This window comes from Papaver somniferum, unplaced genomic scaffold (assembly GCF_003573695.1).
Source record: "Papaver somniferum cultivar HN1 unplaced genomic scaffold, ASM357369v1 unplaced-scaffold_10, whole genome shotgun sequence".
Classification (NCBI taxonomy): Eukaryota; Viridiplantae; Streptophyta; class Magnoliopsida; order Ranunculales; family Papaveraceae; genus Papaver; species Papaver somniferum.
The window spans coordinates 20,918,845-20,933,201 of NW_020618825.1; the positions used below are offsets into that span (position 1 = coordinate 20,918,845).

The 14,357-nt window shown below is 35.9% G+C and overlaps 1 long non-coding RNA gene across 1 annotated transcript; it reads right to left on the reverse strand.

The window, feature by feature from the left end:
* Positions 1 to 5,467: 5,467 nt before the first annotated feature.
* On the reverse strand, positions 5,468 to 7,580 carry LOC113326121. The gene is made up of 3 exons (XR_003348313.1): positions 6,321 to 7,580; positions 5,967 to 6,066; positions 5,468 to 5,761 (listed from the first exon to the last, which is right to left on the reverse strand). It is a non-coding gene; the product is annotated as an uncharacterized LOC113326121 (long non-coding RNA).
* Positions 7,581 to 14,357: the final 6,777 nt, after the last annotated feature.

A 14,357-nucleotide genomic window follows, 5' to 3' on the forward strand; every position in this document is an offset into this window, starting at 1 on the left:
TAGTCAGTGAGAGTTTGCCAACCAAGGAGATTCTTTAGTGCATTCTAAGGTTCTGCGTAGATAGGTAGGGTCTGGACTAAATGTTTTGTGGGTACACCTATGGTAAACCCTCCGAGACTATAACTCGGACACTAGGGCCACCTAGGGTTTTAAAGGCTTGTTGCACATGCTAAGTGCAATCGCGATGCCAGCGACGGTGAGTTAGGATTTCATTTTCTAGATTAGATTTTCTCGTGGCTAGCAAATAGTAAGTTTGGGGGTATTCAATAGACGCATTTATGTGTCTATTTTGATCTCTATTATGTGTATTGTTAGTGCTCCATTTTGTACTTATTTGTTTATTTTATGTATTTGTAGGTGTTTTGGGAGAAATAAGTTCTTATGGAGAAATTTGCTCGAAAAGTTGTTGTTTGGATCCCCGAAGAAAATTACTAAAGGCACCAGCGGAATTTGCGAAAGGGACACCCAGTCACTATCACCACCCCTAGCTGTTGGATAAGGAGTAACCATCTTCAACAATTTGAATCTGGAATTTGGCGGGAAAACATGTTTCAAAACTATCAGAATTAGGGTTGAGAATTAGAAGTGTTTGAATGAGACTAAATCACTGGATTTCATGGGGATGCTTTGATTCGTCAATACATAGATGAAGTAAGATTCAGAATTAGATAAATTTGGCTGGATAAAAAACAAATGGTTTCGGTCACCGAAAAATGTTAGGGTTCAATATTTGGAGTGTTAGAGGAAGACTCGATCGATCAAATTAATTGGGTTTGTTCTTAATGACGAGACATGGTTGGTAATGGTCTCAGATTATCTTAGAATAGGCTGGATAATCATCAATTGAACAAATATCAGTCTCGGGTTTACTTTGCTCCGGAAAGTTTTATATGGATTTTGGAATGGATTTGATGAGACTTAATCGTTAGAACTGATTGGTTTGGTCCTGTTTGATCTAAACAGGACTGGTAAGTCCTTCTGATTCAATTAACTTGGGTTGGATCGTCGATGGGAGTAAAACAGGGGACGTGTATTCACAGAGAAGATAGACACGGGATTTGCTGTAGTTTCATGCGTTGTAGTGAAGACTAAACGTGTATGAACCGTATATGGAGTGTGCTGAGACACAACAGACTCGTGAAGGATATAAAAAAGGAAAAGAATCGTATAAATATGGAAGAGTTTTATTCTCGATAAAAGAAAACATTCTCGGATTAATGCAAGATATTTTGGGAGTTATTACGGTGCTGTTGGGTATAAAAGAGTTTCTTTGGGGTCAGAGACGGCTATCGAGAGTTGAGGGAAAGAATAGAGTATTGCAGAGAAGAAATAAGAGCTCGCAGGAAAGGTTTATGCTGCTGCAGAGACTCAAGAACACGAAGGACATAAGCCTGCAGAAGACAGTCGCTAAATCTGTTGCAAAACTGAACTGTCGTTCTTGCTATAGTAGAATCTCATTGTAACAGTTATTTCGCAACTCTTATAAACGTTGCAGTTTTCTGTTTTTAGTATTCTTCTCTCTTTTCACCTTTTGATCTATGAATAAATATTTTGAGCGTGTTTTCACCATGTGGAGCTAAACCCCATCATTGGGATGACGGAGGAAGCCAATTCTCATCTTTGTGGTAACTTTATTTAATTCTTTTTGTGACTTTTGCATTAATATAATTTGAATTATGATTTTGAATTAATTAGTTGTCATTTAGTTTGATGAGTTATGTTTAGCATAGGTGTTTTGATAACTCATGCTTACCATTTACAATTAATATTTTATAAAATCTAACTTGGCAAAGATTTAGGGTCAATAGTTATTATTTTTGGAGCTATAATTGTCAAAGAATTAGTAATTGAACCATAAGAATATGAGTTTGGTGGAATCCTGAGTCCTAGTAACTCTTAATCTTGTTACCTTATTTTGCATATTTTTGCTAGTTTTAATATTTTCTTTTATTAAGTCCAAAATCATTATCTTCCCAAGTCCGAGAAACGAATTCCCTACTTATCACTGTAAAAACTACGTCAGGATGAGATAACGAGAAAACGTGAAAGTGAAATCTCGAAATAATTCAATAATTTATACGTATTTATATTTCGAGGTATATAATTTTGGTCTAGATGGGTTATTAGGCAGGTCGGGTAACTAAATAGACTACCAGTAGCCAGGCAGGCCAGGTAATTAAATAGGTTACCGGGCTCTAATTTTTGAACAAAAATCCGGGTCTTCCCACTTATAATTACCGGGAAGGCCGAGCAAACCCATGATAGGCAGTCGGTCGCCTATGGGATCCTTCGGACCTAGGCAGGCCACATGCTTCCGGGTATTCTGTACACCCCTATGTCAAGCTCCATTCTATATGAGTAAGTTAAGGGTCAAAATGGGTCGGTATGGACCGAGTTTCACCTCATCCAAATCAAATTCAATTCCTTACGAATTTTTATTTTGGATCAGCATTCAATCCAATATCCAACGGATTTGCATCTAATGGATGCACAGATGAGCCGATTAGATGCGGATAATCCAATAAATTTAGTTTATGATCGTCGTATGAGTTAAATTATAAAATGGTTATTGGCTTTTGTAGTTATTGAATGAACATGTCTGTCATAGGAAGTAGAAGAGAAATCATTGACTAAAGCTTTCTCTTCTTTCAGTTTAAAGGCACCTTTTTTTAAGCATACAATTAAAGTCATAATGCATCTCCTGGTCACCAAGGATGCTCGGACTAGACAAATTTTAATAGTTTTTTAACTATTCTTTTAAGTCATGGATGTCAATCTAAGCCCAATATGTAACTCGTTGGATTTCAAAAATATCATTCCCATCCATCCCACTAGCAAATGATCCGGGTATCCACCTTTAAAATTACGGTTGTTCCAGGTCGAATCTACGGATTCCAAACCAAATGCTCACCCCTTGGAGCAGTGGTAATCGCACCACTCAGATCGTATAATACACCCTTGAATTATATCTTAATGTGAAATCTACTGTCATGTCCATTTTTGAGATTCTTTCACCCTCAAACCCACACTAAAAAAAGATCACAATCCAACTTATTTTCTCGGTGAAAATTATTCACAAGCCCATATTTTATGAAGTTATCTTTTTCTTAAGGAGATGAAGAAATAAGGGTGAAAACAAAAGAGAAATTAGAGAGGCAATAAGAAGTTGTTGACTTTCTCTTAAAAACTTAAATTTGATATTATTCTTTGTATTCAGTGTGTAGATCTTTTTAAAAGCTTTCCAATGAGATATTATTTGTAAAATTTCAAGGGACGTTTTCTTTTTAATATGTTATATTCTAGTTTGCTTGCCAATAATATCCCTGAAAATTTTGCATACTTTGAAAAACTGCATAACTTGTAATGCATACTTTTGAAACACTGCATAACCTGTTATGCATACTTTCTGCTCATTTTTACATGTTATGGGTTTTTATGAATAAGTACTTTTATATTCTGTGTGTTTTTCCGTCTATATAAATTATTATGCAGCCTGCATTTGATTGCACAACATGTTATGCATACTTTTGAACGACTACGTAACTTGTTATGCATACTTTCGAAACACCGGTATGCGTTCTTTCGAAACACTGTATAACCTGTTATGCATACTTTTTCGTTTATTTTTATATGTTATTGGTTTTTGTGAACAAATACCTATATATTTTATATGTTATTGGTTTTTGTGAACAAATACCTATATATCAACGTAGTCGATTTCGGCCGACGAAATTTCGGATCTCGGCCTAAGAGCAGACGATTTTCGTAGTTTCGCCGAGACGAGATGGTTCCGGTAATCTCGGACGGAATCTACATGACTGAAAAAATCGGCTTGTTTCGGCCGGAATTTCATACCTTTACATAGTCAAGTTTAACATATATCTTTATTTATTTATATCAAAAAAAATGGAGCAACAGTAGTGTATTTGATGATGGACTCTAAATGGACTCTAATTTCTTTTACAGATAGTATAAAAACAAATAATCAAAGAGCAAATTCATATTGAAGTTGATCTTTCATTTTAAGGTTGGATGCACTAGTAGAAAAATGACCTTTAGACACGGTAATTTACCGTGTCCAAACGTCTATGGCCACAGTGTTGCAGTTTTGGAAAACCGTAACCAAAGGCTGCGAGGCCAAAAGTCATAGCTTCTGGTCACGGTAATCTACCGTGACCAGAACTTCAAATAGTCACGGGATTTTATCATACACCGTGACAAGTTTTCTCATTGGTCACGTGATGTTGAAATACACCGGGACAAAATCTGTTCAATGGACACGAATTTTTGTTTACACCGTAACTAACTTGTACGTTAGACACGGATCCCAAATATTCGCCGTGTCTAAACAATATACGCACTGATAAGATATTTTGATGTTGGGCAAAGTTTTGAGTTGGAAACATCTTTATTCCTTATTTACAAAACAAAATAGGCAAAGCAGCAATAGTATCTGAATATAATTGTACCAAACATGGAACTGAATATGATTATATGGTGAAAAATCACAATATTTTATATGTTTCTTGATATATATATTTTACTAGAGTGAATAAAATCAATATCAAATTATGTTTCTCCTAGAAGAGTAGGAAAGGCAGCCTCCAACAAGCTGCAAACGAAGATAACACTAAAAAAAAAACTCAATTTACAGTACAAGATCTTAATATACTGCGGAAGTGTGTAGTAATTCGTCGAAATTCTAAATCGTCTCTGAAGCTGATCTGAAAAGCTTAAGCAAGCATTATAATTAAGATGCACACCCACTGAAAACATTCATGTAAATTTTCTCTTATTCCAACTATACAAAAGAAGAAATAATCATTGATGGCAGCATCGATGTTAGCTTGCAAATCTGAGAGCAAAGATATGGAACTCATACACTGGTAAAGTCGAAACCAGCAATAACGAATTATAATGGAGGCCCCCCCTTGATTTGTTCCTGGATCACAATAAAAGAAAAAAAAATGAGCATGTGGCAGTAAGTGGTACCTTCAGAAACACATTTATTTCTTTCTAAGGTACCAAGCATCATTTAAAGTTGGACAATGAGAATAATTTTTCATAATAAGGAAAGAGTAACCCAAATATAATGATAAGTGGTTTTCCTTGACAATAATGGATAATAAAGAGCCATATTGCAATTGAAAAGAATCAAAAGATACATGTGCACCAGCACAAACAGACAGATATGACGGATATTCAAGTATAGTTTACCTTTCCCAAGCTATACTCATCATTTCTCTTGTTTTAAAACAAAACAAAAGAAACTACCAGTACAAGGTTTATGAAACAACCCCATAAAGTGCAGAGTAATTAAGAACAACCAGTTAAAAACCCTTCATCAAAAGGTTCCACTGAAATGAACCTGCAAGTTAGGGACTGACCCAAGGGGGCAGAATGTTAAAAAAATAGCTAGAGAACCAACAAATACATAATTAATGATGGGTTACAAAAAAAAGGCTAGTTGTCACAAGACAGTTTCGTACGTGATTGCTGGATGTAATGCCTAGTGTTGCTGAAACAATAAAATCAACTATCAAGTATAAGTATTTCATATCTGTAAATGGAAACGGTCCAAAGAAGCCAGTCTAGAATCAATCACAATACGTAGGTATATAGATAATGAATCAAATGATCATTTACTTTAGCATCTAGCATGTAGGCTTACTTGAGAGAGAGAGAGTTTTTTCCTGAAAGAATTTAATGCTTTTGCAAGTTGTGTATTTCCAGTGCCAGGCCTTTCTTGAAGCGAGACTTCCTGTCAACAAAATAAAAATGTTAACTGTGAAGATGTGAAAGTTTATGAAGATAAAAAATTGGTACGATGAAATTACCTTCTGTTGATCTACCCCCAAAACTTCCAAATAAATCAGGATGTTTAATTAGGCAACTTAAACTAAAAAAGTAAATAATTTTGAAGTTATTTTACAAATCAAATAATTTATACAGAACATGCAAGTCACCTAGTAAGATTTTGAAACTGTTTCTCGAGCTTTATGTTTCTCCATTATAAATCCAAGTGCCACGACTTCCCATTTACAAAACGAAGCCAGATGATTAACCCTGCAATATGGCCAAAAAGCATTCCAAGATCGACATTAAAAAAAATATATCTTGCAAAAAAAAGAGACCAGATTGCCTATTAATTAAGTGCAAGTTTCTACAACATAACACAAAACTAGAAGAGAACTTGCTTTCAAAAGCAAACTCTTAATGTTTCATTTTTGTTATCTTTCTCGTCATTAGGCAGTGGCAAAAGAAGGATCAGTTTTATGTTTCTGGTTCACTGTAACTTCCAAGGTTCTAGTATAGCTTACCTAGTTCATGCCCCTCTTCCGATTCTTCCAACGTTCTTGAAGGGATTACCTAGTTCATGCCCATCTTCCAATTTGGCAGTTACAAGTGATTGCTACATCGCTGTTTACAGGATTATTGATAATTCGGAGCTTGACCATTTCCTAAATTTCCTGAAATCCAAAACAAGTAATAAAGGATGAGATAGAGACAGATAGACAGACAGACATAAAAGTACCCTGAGAGAGTATCGTTTCTTTAATTTGACTAAAAGACTTTAGAAGCAAGGCAGGAAGATATAGTATCACCTGGAAACCGCTTTGTCAGTTCAACTTTTCCTCAAGGCACACGATTAATAGGTAAATTGTTACATTCATTCAGAAAGATATTTTAAATTGTTATTCATGGAAGTTAAATTAATTAACAAAAGAAAGTATAATCAATTATTCTCTGGTATAAAATTGTAGTAAGTCAACTTACTTGCATATGGGCCCTAATAAAATTTACATATTGAAACTCAGATTGATCTGCTCTGCAACATAGCCTGGTTGAAGAGTAAGGAAGCATATCTTAATTCTTTGCCAACGGACACATGTGGTTGCGGCATAAAGATTTACATGAAAAAGAAAAAGAAAAAAAAAGGGAAATGATTAAATCTCTTGTATATATAGCTATAGTTTTCCATTTAGTTGAGCAACTAATCTCTTATCATGTTATTGAGGATCTTTGCTGCTGAGGTGCCTGGATCAAAGAGATCATGTAAGAACCAAGGGTCCAAGACCAATAAGCTCTAGATGGAGAAAAAAGTAGGCTTACAAACAAACCTGTCAGAATGAACTCAGTTTTAGGGTTATCTTCATCAACAAAGCCATAGTTTATCAAAAACTTTAAATTTGGTTGTGAAGCATCGCCTTACGGCTGTTTCTGAGCCAAAAAATGGTGGCCTTGGAGGAAATAGTTTCAATTTTCGTGCCAAACTAATTTATTGTTGCATTAAGAAGTTACAGAATTAGTTCACGAACCTTCGCAGTTCATCCCACTAAAACAAACTCAACATGTACAACGGGTTTACAGTCTATAAAACTTGCATCAATTGCCCTTGATATGGTATTATGCATCCAAGTTTTCAGATAAATGAATTTTGTATGACAAGTGGATGAAAGATATGCAGGAGAACAGTAATCACACCACTTAAAATATCAGTAAAATACTTCACACTGAAGCTACAAAAGATACTGAAAATCTCAGCTGAGGAGACAAAAGATACCTGCAATTGAACCATATATAATTGACCGACAACAAAACCAGAGCTCTAAAATATGATATGGAAAGGCCTCGGTAAGTATAGCATACATGTACTACTGCAACAGGAGTGTAATCTCAGGAAGGGGAGTTGGATTAGGTCAAGGATATAGAATCCATTGAATTAAGCACCAAGGAAAAGGAGTGTAATCTCAGGAAGGGGAGTTGGATTTTTTTATACAGCCTTATAAGTGCAATAATCTGATGTCAACTGGATTAGTTGTCATTATGATCTTTGGGTTCACTAAGAAACTTAGAAAACCATTTCATCATTAAAACAAGATACTGAGGAAGAATCTAACTTACCATTCACATAAAGAAAAGGCATGGATCTCCCACACTCTAGCAATGCCTATCTTAGGGTACCTAATTTTAAATTCAAACAAAATCAAAATCGGAAATATAATGTACCATGATTATAAATAAGAAAACCCATAAAATACAAAGAATTCACAAATTCAACACTAAATTTATTACATCTATTAACCAACAGAGAATCCAAAAATTAACGATTTCAGACTCTTATTAGAAAAACCCAAGCCGCTCGAACTAAATCGAACATCAGATTCATCATTAAATAGCAAATGCATTGTTAATTTACTCCGAACTCCTCAAATGTTAACCATAAAATTTCCTGAACTATGTAATTTCTATGTAGAGGAAGACAAAAACATTGACTGACTGATTAGAACTTCCGATTCAAACTCCATAGGAACAGAATATCAGATCGAACAATCAATCAATCAATATAGATAAAATACTTTTTTTATTCGGGATTGAATTTAACGCAGAGAGAAGAAGTAAGAAGGTGGGCGTAGTTGAAGTAGAGATCGTGGGAGACTGGGAGTGTAGAAGGTGGGTTAGAAACCAAAGCGGCTCTAACTTTTGATCGTGTTATGGATTCATGTACGTATATTAGACACGAATTGGATGTACCCGTATCCAAAGATATATGAAATGGCTACGGAAACATGTTTACCCGGGACTATCAATATATTAGTCACGTTTATAGATAGAACCGTGACAAGGTCAACCGTGACCAAAGACCATAATTGTACTAGTGATGCTGTGAACGGGGAAAGTTCTTCAGGCGTTGGTGTGAAGTAATTCTTGGCTTCAAAAGCAGATCTTCATCATCAAAACATAAAAACATATCGTTCGTGTTCCTACGGGATTGTTGTAATAAGTTTAGAGCTAACAGAACAAGAGAGAAAAAAGAAGGATAAAAAAAGAGTGAGTGATGGGATATTAGGTCTGCTAGAGTTTTGTATATGCAAGCCAAATGACTAGTTAACCCTTGGACACATGATATGTTTTAGAGCAACTGCAGTGGTGCGAGTATCAAAGACCACAGAGGAAAAAAAAGACCAAATTTTGGGTTTAATCTGGTGTGTGACCCTACGGTGGAAAAACTAAATTTGGTCAGACGGACATTATACCAACGCCTGGTGTGGGGCGTAGAATATACCAACGCCTGGTGTGGGGAGGGGAGTATACGTTCGCCCGGTGTAGAAAAAAAAATAAAAAAAAAAAAAAAGAAAAAAAGTGGGGCGGAGGTATTATGCCCGCCCCATGCATTTGAAGTTTGTAAAGAGTGGGGCGGAGGTATTAAGCCCGCCCCACACAAAAGATTAAAAAAAAAAGACGGGCGTGCATTATACGTTGGCCTGGTGTGGGGCGTGGACTATACGTCCGCCTGGGGTGGGACGTGGACTATACGTCCGCCTGGTTATGGGGCGTGGACTATATAAACGCCCAACTATATTTGGGTTTGGTCTTGGTCGCAGACCAAATTTGGTATGGATTTTAGTCTTTGATCAAATTTTGATCGATGATCCGTCCCACTACGCCTATCAACTGGACACTATATTTGGGTTTAGTCGTCCATTGTGGACGCTCTTAGACGATTACATGCGTCAAAAGTGAAACTAGACACCCTATATTAGGCGTGCTTAATTTATGTATAAGACCCAGGCCGTGGTTAATTTTCCAGACGTTAAAGTTAAACGTAGGCATGTCAATGGATATCCGTTATCCGTTATCCGAATCCGATTATCCGGTTTCCGTTAGGTTTAGTTCCGTTATATCGGTAATCGGTTATCCGTAACCGATAATGTATCAGATATTTTTGTCCTACCATAAAGGTACCGGTTGGGATATTTCCGTTAGCCTTATTTCCGATATCCGCTAACGTGTGACTAACACGTGTACATTTCTATACCTAGGTTAATATACTTTGACAGAATCAGTTCTTTAGCTGGTTCAGTCGACATAAATGAGAGAGAAAAATAAAAGAAAAACTCACCCCTCGTCTCCTTCCTTTCAATTCGAGCAAAATCATCATCTTTTCTATACAAATCATATGTGATTACTGATTAGAAAACTAGGGTTATCTTCTTCTATTACTTTTTATTTTAATTTCAATCCTAAAAACTAAAGTTTCAATTTAGGGTTTCTGAAATTAGGGTTTTCAGAACAAATTGAGATTCGTGAAATTAATCATGTCCCAAAGCGAAAGAGGAGCATCCAATCATGTTGGTTCATCAAGAAATCCCTCACTTTCAATTGCATATCAATTACCTTCTGCGTCAAACCAAGTTCAAGGTTCAGGAATTCATTCAACACTTGCTGCTGTTGCACCTCCAACAGCAGAAGCAGAAATAGAAGTAGATGAAGATCCAATTATAGCTGGAGAAAAGAAAAAACTACGTGCAATAAGGTCTGATGCATGGAATGATTTTGAAAGGTTATTTGGAAAGAAGATGGTAAAAGGTAAGGAGATTGGGATACTTATAGCTGAATGCCAATATTGTAAAAGGAGATTGACTGCACCCAGCAGACAAGGAACCAGCAAATTGCATTACCATGCTAAAACCTGCAAAGAAAATCCTGAGAACAAGAAAGGACAAATAAAGATTACTACTATCAAAACAGGTAATGCACAAACTAAGTTAGCTAATTGGAAATATGATGCTGATGCTACTAGGATACTTGTTTTCAAGATGATTGCTAAACACGGTTATCCAATCACTATAGTTGAGCATCCATATTTTGTTGAGTTTGTGAAGTCTTTAAATCCTGCTGCTAAGCTTATACTAGGAATACAGTTAGGGAAGATATCATGAAACTAAGAACTGAGTTCAAACTGCAATTACAAGAACAATTTGACACAATTACATCTGAGTGTAGTTTAACAACATATATGCGGTCATGTAAGCATACAAAGGATGGTTATTGCTGTGTGACAATGCATTACATAGACGATGAGTGGAAACTGATTAAGAAAACACTAGCATATACTTTAGTGCCATCACCATATTCTGGAGAAGTTCTAGCATCTGTAGTGAAATCAGTATGTCTAGATTGGAACACATATAGACACTAAGCTTTTTGTTGTAGCTCCTGAAAATGCTAGCTCCAACAATGTTATGATGGAAAATCTGAAGAAATGGCTTGATAGCAAAGATTATTTATTTCTTAATGGGGATATGTTCCAAATGAGGTGTAGTAATCATGTATTGCACTTATTGTAGGGTGTGGAATGAGAGTGGTTGCTCCACTTATAGATGCAGTTAGAGAGTGTGTAAAATATGTCAAGTCAAGTCAGGATAGAAAAGAGAGATTTGAATGTGCTATTTCCCAAGTTAAGCTTCCTGCTTCAAGGTCTGTGGGTTTAGATGTGGATCCCAGGTGGAACTCCACCTTTAAGATGCTAAAGGATGCAATTTTTCTGAGACAAGCTTTTGTTATAGTAGCTGATTTAGATAATGACTTCAAGATACTACCAACTTCTAAGGAGTGGCAACAAGGAGTACATATATGTGAATGTTTGGAATTGTTTGATGTCATTTCAACCAAATTTGCTGGGAATAAGTATCCACAACAAATTTTTATTATAATGGGGTGCAAGAAGTTAATAGATGCATTAAGATCTGGGAATCAAGTGAGCATGAGTATATCAGAGACATGGCCAAGAATATAAGGATGAAATTTAATGGCTACTGGAAAGAAAGTAACACTCTGATGGGCATTGGGGTTGTTTTAGATCCTAGGTACTAGGCTAAATGGGTGGAGTTTGTTATGAAGAGAGTATATGGTATGGAAAACTATCAACGTCACTATCACAAATTTGAGCTTGAACTCAATGCTCTTTTCTGTGCTTATGAAACCAACACTACAGCTCCATATTATTTTGATACTGTAATGTATTCAGCTGGAATTGAGATCTCTGCAGGTACAACAACATCATATGAATTTGATTATGATGATTTTATTATGGAAAACAATATGTTTGAGGTTGAGAAGTCAGAACTGGAGACATACTTTGCAGAACCAGTTCTTCCTAAAGGCACAACCACTGAAGAAATGAGGTTTGATATCTTAAGTTGGTGGAAGAATCATGCTCCTAAATACCCAACTCTCTCAAGGATTGCAAGAGATGTATTGGCAGTTCCAGTGACAAGTATAGCATCAGAATCTATGTTTAGTATTGGTGGAAGGGTTCTCACATCTCACGGGAGTTCATTAGCTCCAGAACTTGTTGAAGCATTGCTTTGTTAGGGTGATTGGCTTCCAGATCTCACTCTTAGTGACAGTGATAGTTGTGTTACTGGTAAGTTTTCTTACATCTTAATCTTTTAATTGTTTCTGTATTTATTGGCTTATTGCACTGACATCGCCAGCTTAAGTTGCTTAACTGTCTAACACTTTTGATTTTCCTTTCAAAATGCAGAAGTTGAGGAGTAAGGAGTAAGGAGGAATGCATTTGCAGATGCAGTTGTCAGTGGAGAATCTAGAGATGGAGGAATGCATTTGCAGTTGCTGCAATAAATGGAGATGGAGTTCCTTTAATCTTTGTCTATTCTTTTGCAAAAACATGGTTTTTTCTTTTGCTAGAACATCTGAAGATTCTGAACATGTAATTTGGTTTAGAACATGATCATTTGTATGTTTTTTTTTTGTGTGGCATGGATTTAGAACTTGTTTTCTTGGATTTAGAAGTTGTTCTGTGTTTTAAACCTGTTTTATGTTTGTCCTGTGACATACCGGATAGTACCGGAAAAATATCCGTTATCCGGTAAGTCCAACATAACGGTAATGATTTTGAGTTTCATATTTCCATCGGAACTTAACGGATATCGGTTATCCGCTAATTTTAATGGCAACGACAGCGGCATAGCCAATATCCGTTACGTTAAGTGCTGTTGACAACCCTAGTTAAACGTTGGAAACAAAGAAATTAATAGAACTTCCCCTTGTACGTAAATACTAGATTTGTGACCGTGCTACGCACCGGTCATTTTTTTTCCTTCTTTTAATCATATTTTTGATTTGGTGTGTGTGGGGCTTCGCCTCGCCCCGTAGCGATGCATTTTTGATTGGGTGTGTGCGGAGCTTCGCCCTGCCTCGTGGCGATGCATTTTTGTGGCGCGACGAATGCTAGGTGTAGAAAAAATATGAAATTTATTTACTTTTTCCTTTTATTTTCGCAAAAATGTGTGTGAAATATATGATTTTTTCCCCTTTATGTTAATTTAGTGTGCGCGTGACTTCGCCCCGCCCCGTGGAGATGTATTTTTTATTTTGTATGGCGAATACATTAAATGGATAGAGAATATTTGCAGATTTTGTTGTTTTTTCCTTTAATTTTATGAAAACATTATTTTTGGATCCCCGTTTATGTTTCATATGTACTCCCTGTAGCAATAGTCTTCAAACTCTGTGCAAAAAGAGTAAATAGTTTAATATCATCCTCCAATATGTGTAGTACCCAAACGAAACTGGAAGCTGCTTATGAAGTCAAGTCCACTAATGTCAAAATAGGAGATCCCTCCCAATCAGCAATATGCAGTTAACCGAGTGACGTACTCATTGTATGTTCAACATATGGCAAGTCCCCGTCAATGCAAAAAAAAAGTCCCCGTCAATACACGTAAGTACGATCGTTAGCAGCTATATGCAGTTAACTGAAAAATTTTCTATGGTTTATATGGTTTAGGACACGATTTCTACAAATGGTTTAAATTAAAAATATACAGTAATACACAATTTCCTAATTTTATAACACGAATTCCTAATTTTATTAAGTTAAAAATAATTTTATTATTTGACGGAAGTATTGTCCACCTTAGACGGTGCTACTAGCGTACAGTTAAGCATTTGGTATAAACACGGTGTAATAAAATTAATTAGATTAAAACTCTCACGAAAGTATTGTCCACCTTCCTTTTTGTTGACGGTGTTACTAACGGACGGTTAAACACTTGATGTAAACAAAGTGTAACATAAGTTTTAATATCCCGACCGATAGAGTTTCGCCAAGTGTCCTCACTGTAACTCCTGCATTAGAAAAGGCCTATTTCAGCCAATAAGAAGTGAGGGTTTCATCGCCGTTCAACGTGGAAGCTTATATCGTCAAGGCCTTTAAGGGGGAAGATTCAAATATTTGATCCAATAATAATAATAATTATAATAAAGGGAATATATCTATTATCTATATAAGTATAAAAAAATGTTTTATATACATATTATAGGTATATAATTGAAAACCGGAATTTCACCGAGATTTGGAATCGAAATCTCCCCGAGACAACGTTGTACCAGTATTTACGTCCCAACCGAGACAAACCGGAATCCGAGATCGACTACATTGCTTTACATAAATTATTGTGCAATCTATATTTGTCTGCATAACATGTTATTCAACTTCTGAAAGATCACATAACCTGTTTTGAATAGTTTTCTGCTCACTTTTCCAT